We start from the raw sequence: 11289 nt of genomic DNA, 5'->3' as shown, positions 1-11289 counted from the left end.
ACTCCACACTCCACACTCCACACTCCAAACATCACACTCCACACAACACATATCACACTCCACAATCCACACTCCACACATCACACTCCACACTCCACACTCCACACTCCACACACCTCACATCACACTCCACACACCACACTCCAAACACCACACTCTTCACAACAAACTCCTCACACCACACTCCACACACCACACTCCACACTCCACACATCACACATCACACTACACACTCCTAACTCCACACATCACATATCACATTCCACACTCCACACTCCACACTCCACACATCACACTCCAAACTCCACACATCACATATCACACATCACACTCCACACTCCACACATCAAACTCCACTCTCCACACTGCACACTCCACACATCACATATCACACTCCACACATCACACTCCACACATCACACTCCACACTCCACACTCCACACTCCACACTCCACACTCCACACTCCACACTCCTCACATATCACACTCCACACTCCACAATCCACATATCACACTCCAAACTCCACACATCACCCTCCACACTTCACACTCCACACTCCACACTCCACACATCACACTACACACATCACACTACACACATCACATATCGCACTCCACACTCCACACATCACACTCCACACTACACACTCCATACACCACACACCACACTCCACATATCACACTCCACACTCCACACATCACACTCCACACATCACACTCTTCACAACACACTACACACATCACCCTCCACACTCCACACTCCACACATCACACTCCACACTCCACATATGGCACTCCACACTCCACACATCACACTCCAAACACCACACTCTTCACAACACACTCCTCACACCTCACTCCACACACCACACTCCACACTACACACTCCTAACTCCACACTCCACACATCACACTCCACACATCACACAACACACATCACATTCCACACTCCACACTCCAAACTCCACACTCCACACTCCACAAACCGTACTCCACACACCACACTCCACACTCCACACATCACATATCACATTCCACACTCCACACTCCAGCCAAACTCCACTCTCCACCCTCCACACTCCACACATCACAATCCACACATCACACTCCACACTCCACACATTCCACACTATACACTCCACACACCACGCTCCTCACACCACACTCCACACACCACACTCCTCACACCACACTCCACACACCACACTCCACACATCACACTCCACACATCACACTCCTCACATCACACTCCACACATCACACATCAAACTCCACACATCAAACTCCACACATCACACTCCTCACATCACACTCCACACTCCTCAAACCACACTCCTCACACCACACTCCTCACTCCACACTCCACAATCCACACATCACATATCACACTCCACACTCCACACATCACACATCACACTCCACACATCACACTCCACATATCACACTTCACACTCCACACATCACATATCACACACCACACATCACCCTCCACACTCCACACTCCACACTCCACATATCGCACTCCAAACTCCACACATCACACTCCACACTCCACACTCCACACTCCACACTCCACACACCTCACACCACACTCCACACACCACACTCCAAACACCACACTCTTCACAACAAACTCCTCACACCACACTCCACACACCACACTCCACACTCCACACATCACACATCACACTACACACTCCTAACTCCACACATCACATATCACATTCCACATTCCACACTCCACACATCACACTTCACACTCCACACATCACCCTCCACACTCCACACTCCACACATCGCACTCCACACTCCACACTCCACACACCACACTCCACACTCTTCACACCACACTCCTCACATCACACTCCACACAACACATATCACACTCCACAATCCACACTCCACAATCCACACATCACACTCCAAACTCCACACATCACATATCACACTCCACACATCACCATCCACACTTCAAACTCCACACTCCACACATCACACTCCACACATCACACTCCACACTCCACACATCAAATATCACACTCCACACATCACACTCCACACTCCACACATCAAATATCACACTCCACACATCACACTCCACACATCACACTCCACACATCACACTCCACACATCACATATCACACTCCACACATCACACTCCACACTCCACACTCCATACATCACACTCCACACATCACACTCCACACTCCATACATCACACTCCACACTCCACACATCACACTCCACACTCCATACATCACACTCCACACTCCACACACCAAACACCACACTCCTCACACCACACACCTCACACCACACTCCACACTCCACACATCACACTCCACACTCCACACTCCACACATCACACTCCACACTCCACACTCCACACTCCAAACACCACATTCCAAACACCACACACCACACTCCTCACACCACACTCCACACACCACACTCCACACTCCACACTCCACACACCACACTCCACACACCACACTCCACACACCACACATCACACTCCATACATCACATATCACACTCCACACTCCACACATCACCCTCCTCAAGCCACACTCCACACTCCACACATCACCCTCCTCAAGCCACACTCCACACATTTTACTCCACACACCACACTCCTCACACCACACTCCTCACACCACACTCCAGACACCACACATCAACATCACACTCCACACATCACACTCCACACACCACTCTCCACACACCACACTCCACACACCACACTCCACACACCACACTCCACACACCACACTCCACACACCACACTCCACACTCCACACATCACCCTCCTCAAGCCACACTCCACACATTTTACTCCACACACCACACTCCTCACACCACACTCCACACATCACACTCCACACACCACTCTCCACACACCACACTCCACACACCACACTCCACACACCACACTCCACACACCACACACCACACTCCACACACCACACTCCACACTCCACACACCACTCTCCACACATCACACACACACGGTGGATAGACCGCATGGTACTTTGTCGAGGCTAGCGTGATGTAAAGCTGTGTACTGACTGATTATGGGACTGGTAGGGAAAGCACAGGGCTTTATACTGACTGATGGTGCTTATGTCATTTGCTTAGTAATATGTAACCAATTTACATTCACATGACCTTGAAATAACCCGGAAGGGTATTAATGTCATGCTTACACTGACCGACCATTACATTTCTAATCGGGCTCTCCCATTGGTCAATTTCTGATGGGTTGTGATGATATTCTCTTTTGAATGAAAGCTCACCATTGTGTCGAAAGCGGCCTGTGAGCAGGTTCAACACTACATTACAACCATATGATTTCCCTTAATATGTGTATTCAATGCCTTCACCTACATGATATCAATGGTCCGTGGGATGAAATGGAATGTCAGTGGGTCTGAAAAAGCAATTGAATTTACGCTGGGTTATTTGCAATGGCTGTATGTGATAGTCCATCCATAATAAAACCAGTTATGATGTGTTTCTTTGTGGGCCTCGGATTTGAAATAGGTGGGTGTCTGTATATGAGCAAATATTCCAAACATATCCAATTAAGTCAACCTTGCACGCTCTCACTCCTATTAGTTTGTTCTCTGAACCAAGGTCTCAATCTAAACTCTCCCAGATCCAACAGACAGACTTCAAATTGGAGAACATTTTCACAGCGAAATCCAAGAAAGCAGTGCTCATGGTCACATTTTTTAAAAAATCTGCCACTTTCTGATTACAACACACATACCCGTTTTATTTATTTCTGTTTCAATTCAATCTCTCTCCCAATAACATTTTTGTTCTCGCTCCCCATTACTTCTATCTTAACACATTGTTCGATCACACTGCTATTTACGCAGTATGATACCCAGAGGCTGGTAGCTCTCTATGGTGAAGGATAGTTACACCTGGAGTGCGTGATTAAAACAGTGCTATCATAGAGAGATGAGGTCTCTGGGATCAGCGCTAGGTGGCAATGTGCAGGTGCTGGTTTCACCTCAACGTTACACGTCTATGCAGCTATGAATGTATGTCCCTCACCCACAGATACCCACCAAGTCCTTTGTGTCCTTCACAATGTTCTGTGATTGAGCGGCTCTGGCAACAATAGAGGGGGGAGTGGAGAGAGGACAGGCTAAAGACGTCTGTGATGTCTGTGACGCTACTTGCGGTATCTTCAAAGAAACGAGTGGGTTGACTTTCTGTCTCATTACCTGGAGTGGACTGGGCTATCAGAGATAGGTTACGCTTTAGGCCTGCAGGATATTTACAACCTACAACTACTGTCTTCATATTCAACCTCCATAGCAAAGTGGTCTACAGAGTGTTTAAGCTGATCATTTATGTTGTGTGAATTAATTGATTTCAGGGCAGACATAGACCATATGGCAAAACTAAACTTAGCAAATAAAGTAAACTTTCAATTGTTTCTCAGGTGGAATAAACAAAACTAGTAAGTATTACACGTTTGACAACTCATTAACTAATTATAAACCCGGCTATGCATTTCCCCCAAACTAACACCCAGTCTGTCTCGTCTGAATCTAGTTGTTAACAGCCATTTTATTTGTCGAGGAACATGAAAAACTAAATCACCTCAGAACAATGCATGTCTTTCTTGCAACAACACTGAGGACAGCAAAGTAAATAAGCTGTGGAAGAACAAACGAAACACAGATGAAAGGTAATTTCCCTAAAGTTTTAATTACATTTTTTCCCTCCCCTTTTTTTTTTCAGCCATCAGGGTGTGTGTGTGTGTGTGTGTGTGTGTGTGTGTGTGTGTGTGTGTGTGTGTGTGTGTGTGTGTGTGTGTGTGTGTGTGTGTGTGTGTGTGTGTGTGTGTGTGTGTGTGTGTGTAGTAAAAAACATTGTTTTCATCCTTTATAGGGATGAAAAAGCCATTACCTTGAAATAGTAAAATTGATTGTTTTTCTAATCTCCCATGAGTCCCACCTTGCCCTGTCAGGGATGGTGTTTATTGAGGTGAAGGTGTGAAGGTGTGGTTAGCTGGGTAAAGTCCTCACACTCTCATCCTAAACATTAAACAAACCTGGGCTTTCCCCCTCATCTCTACTCATTTGAGGAAAAATGCAAGGTCTGAGAGGGTCATTACAATATATGTCATTAACTACAGACTCTTTTCACTACTGAACCCAGATACAGTGAGGGAAAAAGTATTTGATCCCCTGCTGATTTTGTTCTTTTGCCCACTGACACGAAATTGTCAGTCTATAATTTTAATGGTAGGTTTATTTGAACAGTGAGAGACAGAATAACAACAACAAAAATCCTGAAAAATGCATGTCAAACATGTTATAAATTGATTTGCATTTTAAAGAGGGAAATAATTATTTGACTCCCTCTCAATCAGAAAGATTTCTGGCTCCCAGGTGTCTTTTATACAGGTAATGAGCTGAGATTAGGAGCACACTCTTAAAAGGAGTGCTCCTAATCTCAGTTTGTTACCTGTATAAAAGACACTTGTCCACAGAAGCAATCAATCAATCAGATTCCAAACTCTCCACCATGGCCAAGGCCAAAGAGCTCTTCAAGGATGTCAGGGACAAGATTGTAGACCTACACAAGGCTGCAATGGGCTACAAGACCATCGCCAAGCAGCTTGGTGAGAAGGTGACAAAAGTTCGAGCGATTATTCACAAATGGAAGAAACACAAAATAACTGTCAATCTCCCTCGGCCTAGGGCTCCATGCAAGATCTCACCTCGTGGAGTTGCAATGATCATGAGAACGGTGAGGAATCAGCCCAGAACTACACGGGAGGATCTTGTCAATGATATAGTCATTGTCACCAAGAAAACAATTGGTAACACACTACGCCGTGAAGGACTGAGATCCTGCAGCGCCCGCAAGGTCCCCCTGCTCAAGAAAGCACATATACAGGGCCGTCTGAAGTTTGCCAATGAACATCTGAATGATTCAGAGGAGAACTGGGTGAAAGTGTTGTGGTCAGATGAGACCAAAATTGAGCTCTTTGGTATCAACTCAACTCGCCTTGTTTGGAGGAGGAGGAATGCTGCCTATGACCCCAAGAACACCATCCACACCGTCAAACATGGAGGTGGAAACTTTATGCTTTGGGGGTGTTTTTCTGCTAAGGGGTCAGGACAACTTCACCGCACCTTCAAATCTTGGGTGAGAACCTCCTTCCCTCAGCCATGGCATTGAAAATGGGTTGTGGATGGGTATTCCAGCATGACAATGACCCAAAACACACAGCCAAGGCAACAAAGGAGTAGCTCAAGAAGAAGCACATTAAGGTCCTGGAGTGGCCTAGCCAGTCTCCAGACCTTAATCCCATATAAAATCTGTGGAGGGAACTGAAGGTTTGAGTTGCCAAACGTCAGCCTCGAAACCTTAATGACTTGGAGAAGATCTGCAAAGAGGAGTGGAACAAAATCCCTCCTGACATGTGTGCAAACCTGGTGGCCAACTACAAGAAACGTCTGACCTCTGTGATTGCCAACAAGGGTTTTGCCACCAAGTAGTAAGTAATGTTTTGCAGAGGGGTCAAATACTTATTTCCCTCATTAAAATGCAAATCAATTTATAACATTTTTTACATGCGTTTTTCTGGATTCTGTTGTTGTTATTCTGTCTCTCACTGTTCAAATAAACCTACCATTCAAATTATAGACTGATCATGTCTTTGTCAGTGGGCAAACGTACAAAATCAGCAGGGGATCAAATACTTTTTTCCCTCACTGTATGTAGTTGTGTTTGATAGCCTATGTCCCCAGCCTTTCAGCTCACAAATTCATCCTGTGCCCCACAATCTTTACCATTGATGGAGGGTATTGAGGTCATTTAACAGCTCCCACCCCACCCCAGGCTCCACACCTCCCTCTCTCAGTGCCCTTTCAACAACATGGTCTCCACGGCTATCTCTGCTAATTGGGAATTCTCTGAAAGGTCACATTAGGAAGGCAAGCCAAACAGGAAGAAAATATGATAATCCCTCTTCGGCCCTAGTCAATCCTATAGGATTAGTGATTTTTCCAATAGAATCCTATAGAATTCTCACAATCCTATAGGATTTTGTCTCACCTCCATCAGAATCCAATTGGACTACTTTTTTTCCTATTGGAAATCAAAAGTAATTCAATTGGGTCCTATAGGATTCTCGAGATTGTATTACACACAGACATAATCTGTGAAACCGACTGTTATGGATGAAGACCGTCATTAAAATAAAGTAATGGTCATAAATGTTTAAATATATTACGAGTCCTCGGTAGCCAAGGCAACACCCCCCACAATGCAGCAGCAGCACACATAGAAATATAATTAATAAAACGGGTTTGGAACCCTGGTAATTTGACTGGTAAACTCATGGGTACACCTGGTATTGTGATGCAATAATTGCTATGGTAATTTAGAATGTTCATTCAAATGTAGTTAACTGATGTGGCTCATGCAATGGAATGTATTTTTTGTAATGTCAGTTGAGCTGAATCAACAAATTACAACACATATCGATGGGTACATTACCTGCTTTGACTTCCTGCTTTGAATTCCTGCTTTGCTCCTGTGGGGTCGTCGCTAGTCACCACAGCCACAAAGTCAGAAGGCCCGCCTACTCTACAAATCAGATTAGGGAGTGTGATGACCGGCTTGCAGGGGCAGACAAGAGACATGCATTTCTTTTATCTATTGATCCATCAATAATTTGGTTATTGACTTTCAAATAAAATTTTATTTTTCACATGCGCCGAATACAACAGTGAAATGCTTACTTACAAGCCCTTAACCAACAATGCAGTTTTAAGAAAGAATACCTAAAAATGGAAAAAAATAAAAAAATATTATAATTAAAGAGCAGCAGTAAAATAACAATAGCGAGGCTATATACAGGGGGTACCGGTACCGAGTCAATGTGCAGGGGCACCGGTTAGATATTAGATATTCAGACACATTACCTTCCCCTGCTTGTAAGTAGAAACCCAACTTGAGTCATTGTCAGTCATTTCTCCATGCAAAATGAAACACTAAACCTAGTAAGTGACTGAGACTAATTTACCTAAATACTTCTCGCTCCAGATAAATACAATAGTTGCACCCTTGAGATGGAGAAGGACTTTGAAGCTGCAGAGACTCGATGATCGCTAGCGGGTTCCAGAGGGCCCTTAGGAGCCACAGAGGCAGTTATGGCCCCGTAGCCTAGAGTGAAGGAGGGAAGTCGGTAGAGACCTATTAGCTTATGATAATGGCTGACGGTTTACCTCAGAACGGTATCCAAATCTATGCTGAGGTGATAATGAGATGGCTGGGGATATCAGCACCTCTGCCTTACCTTGTGATTTGCAGGTGACACATTCTCCTGTTATTCACACTAAAGTTTCTTAGAAACTCTGGATGCTGATACGGTGTGTGATACAGGTGAGATCTCGGAGACAAAGAGCGATTTAATGACATTGTTTTAAGGAAGACAGACAGGGTAAGGGTGTCAGAGTGTGCTAAAGTTGTCTTCAGATCACACCTGGAGTAACTGACAGATGTGACACAATCAAAGTGTAATGTTTTTTTTTTTCAAGAAAAAAAGGCATTAGGCATCTGCACTTCTGGTGGACACACTCTATTGTATTACTAGTAGAAGACCTAAAAACAAATATCCCTCAGAAGTGTACAGTTCACAGCCGTGACCCTCGCAAGTGCAGTATGGTCGGCAAGCGCAGCCAAGTGATTTCTGTCAACACAAACCTTCCAAGTTAGATTCACAGTTTGGGGCGTTGGGATCGGAGCCAGCCTTGTTCATGGGTCGCCTTGCTTTAAGGCCACCAGCTAGGAGAGACAACTTCCACAGCTGCCAATGACTAGACTACCAATCTGTCACGGACGGACAGACATCCCAGTTGGAGGTGGGGAAGGAAGGGTTGCTGACACATTTTACCCCTCCGCCCTGTTCATGACTACGCCACCCGTCGGAGTTCGGCTAAATGCTGTCTGCCCTCCCAACATCCCAGCATGCAGCTGCGTGGCCCGCGCTTTTGGCCCCGCTCCGATGTTTTCCATTCACTGAGTTGTCAGAGCCACGCTCCGCCTACAAATGGTCCTGCTGACCTCACACCTGTGTCATCACCACTCCATGTACCCACAGCCCACGTCCGCCGGATGGGTTAGCCAGTTTAATTAACCCCAGGCCAGGATGGAGAGATACTACAGACCCTGGCATCTGGGCGGCCTGCAAGGGGTGAGGGAATAAGATCAACACTCGCAGCCATTCACCCGGCCAGCCTCTACTTTAACATCATCAGTGAAGAGAGAGAGGGGGCGGTAAAGGTCGCCAATCTGAATAGCCATTGGAGATTTGCTGGTGGGGGGGGGGAATCTGGTGAAACAGGGGGTAGATAGTGTGCCTATTTTGTGACCAGTAGGGTTCCTTTCGTGTTTTTTTGTTCTCTTTCTAAAGAATTGTTTTCACTTTCTTTGGAGGCTATGATTCGAACTGTGGAGGTGAGGAGAGGGATATACCATGAGCGGCAGGCAGTTAATCATGGTTGCAACACAAACACACGCACCGTGTCCAAACGTGTACAAATTTGACTGAAAAATATGCTTTAAAAAAATAAACACTTACAAGTAACGACAGACTTAGACATCTCCAGATTCTGAATGGTGAGTCAGCTAGATGGAGATCAGAACATTCAGGAGTTACATCAACAAGTCTGACTTCACAATCTCCATCTCCCTGCAGGTATCAGGAATACCTTAAATGTACAGCGCCTTCAGAAAGTATTCATACCCCTTGACTTATTCCACATGTTGTTGTGTTACAGCCTGAATTCAAAATGGAATACATAGATTCCCCATAAGGACAAAGTGAAAACATGATTTTAGAATTTTTTTTGCAAATGTATTAAAAATGAAATACAAAAAGGCTTTGCCCCTAAAATCACGACATTCCAGGCCTGGCCACAGGTGGACTCAAATCAAGAGAGACATCTCAAGGACGATCAAAAGGGAATTGGATGCACCTGAGCTCAATTTGGAGTGTCATAGGAAAGGGGTGTGAATACTTATTCAAATGAGATATTTCCGCATTTCATTTCCAAACACATTTGCAAACATACTACTTAGGCGGGCCTTGTATTTGCTGTAGCCTTGATACCGTATTCCACTCACAGACGAGGACTGGGATTGAAGCTAATCACTGGCAGATAAACTCTATTCAAAGCCAACGTCTGAGCGGAAACCGAATTAACATAATAACGAATGAATTAGAACAAGGGAAAAACATTGTTTTCACTGGATGTTAAAATAAGTGGGGATGATTGGTGTCGAGGTGTCAGAGGCATTGATGAAGAGAGCAGGTTCCATAGCAAAGGCGATACAACATGGGTCAATGGTGACATTTCAAGGTCATCTTAGTGGACATTGACTTAATTGTTTATTGACTACAGTGTTTCACATGGGCCATTATGTCATGATGTCAATGACCATGGTTTTGGCTTTTCTTATCAAACCTTTACTTTAATTAATGATATTTTGTAAAGATTTTTTTCCCTTTAAACAGAAATCTGCCATGAATTCTGTTCAGTTGTATCGTCTATGCATATCTGACCATGTGGCTAGTTTGGATGGTTGAGCCACACATTTACCCTTTTCTATAACTTTTAAGAAATTCTTGGATTGCGGATTACCGGTGTGGATCCTTCAGCTTGGATCTTTCAGGTTGGATCTTTCAGCTTGGATCTTTCAGCTTGGATCTTTCAGCTTGGATCTTTCAGGTTGGATCTTTCAGCTTGGATCTTTCAGCTTGGATCTTTCAGCTTGGATCTTTCAGCTTGGATTCATGGCAGGTGGAGGCTCATTCATGACAGTCTGTAAAGGGAAAGATGGAAAGGGGGAATGTAAGCTGTATGTCAGCTTCACACAGCTAATGCCTGGGTTACCTTACAGTTCTTCTCACCACTGTCACGCCTAACTTTCTCATGAAATTGGAAATTGTGTATATCTGTATGACATTCTGTATGTCAAACTATGTGTACTTAGCTCTCTCTCTGTGTGTGTGTGTGTGTGTGTGTGTGTGTGTTTGTGTGTGTGTGTGAGTCAGAGAGAGCGTTTACAACTATTAGAAACAGTCAAATTGCACATTTTCTGCATTCTGACCCTATCTATTCCAAATCTGCGTCTAACTTCACCTCTCTGGGTGTGGTAAGACAGCCATGTATTAATAATGCAGCCCCCTGCCAGGTCACTGCTGGGGGACATAGGAGGCCATAGGACAGGGGGAATTATTCATAGCA

The sequence above is a fragment of the Coregonus lavaretus genome (assembly GCF_964263955.1).
Source record: "Coregonus lavaretus genome assembly, contig: HAP1_SCAFFOLD_391, whole genome shotgun sequence".
NCBI classification, from domain to species: Eukaryota; Metazoa; Chordata; class Actinopteri; order Salmoniformes; family Salmonidae; genus Coregonus; species Coregonus lavaretus.
The sequence above is the reverse complement of the archived record's forward strand: the minus strand, read 5'-3'. Positions refer to the sequence as shown.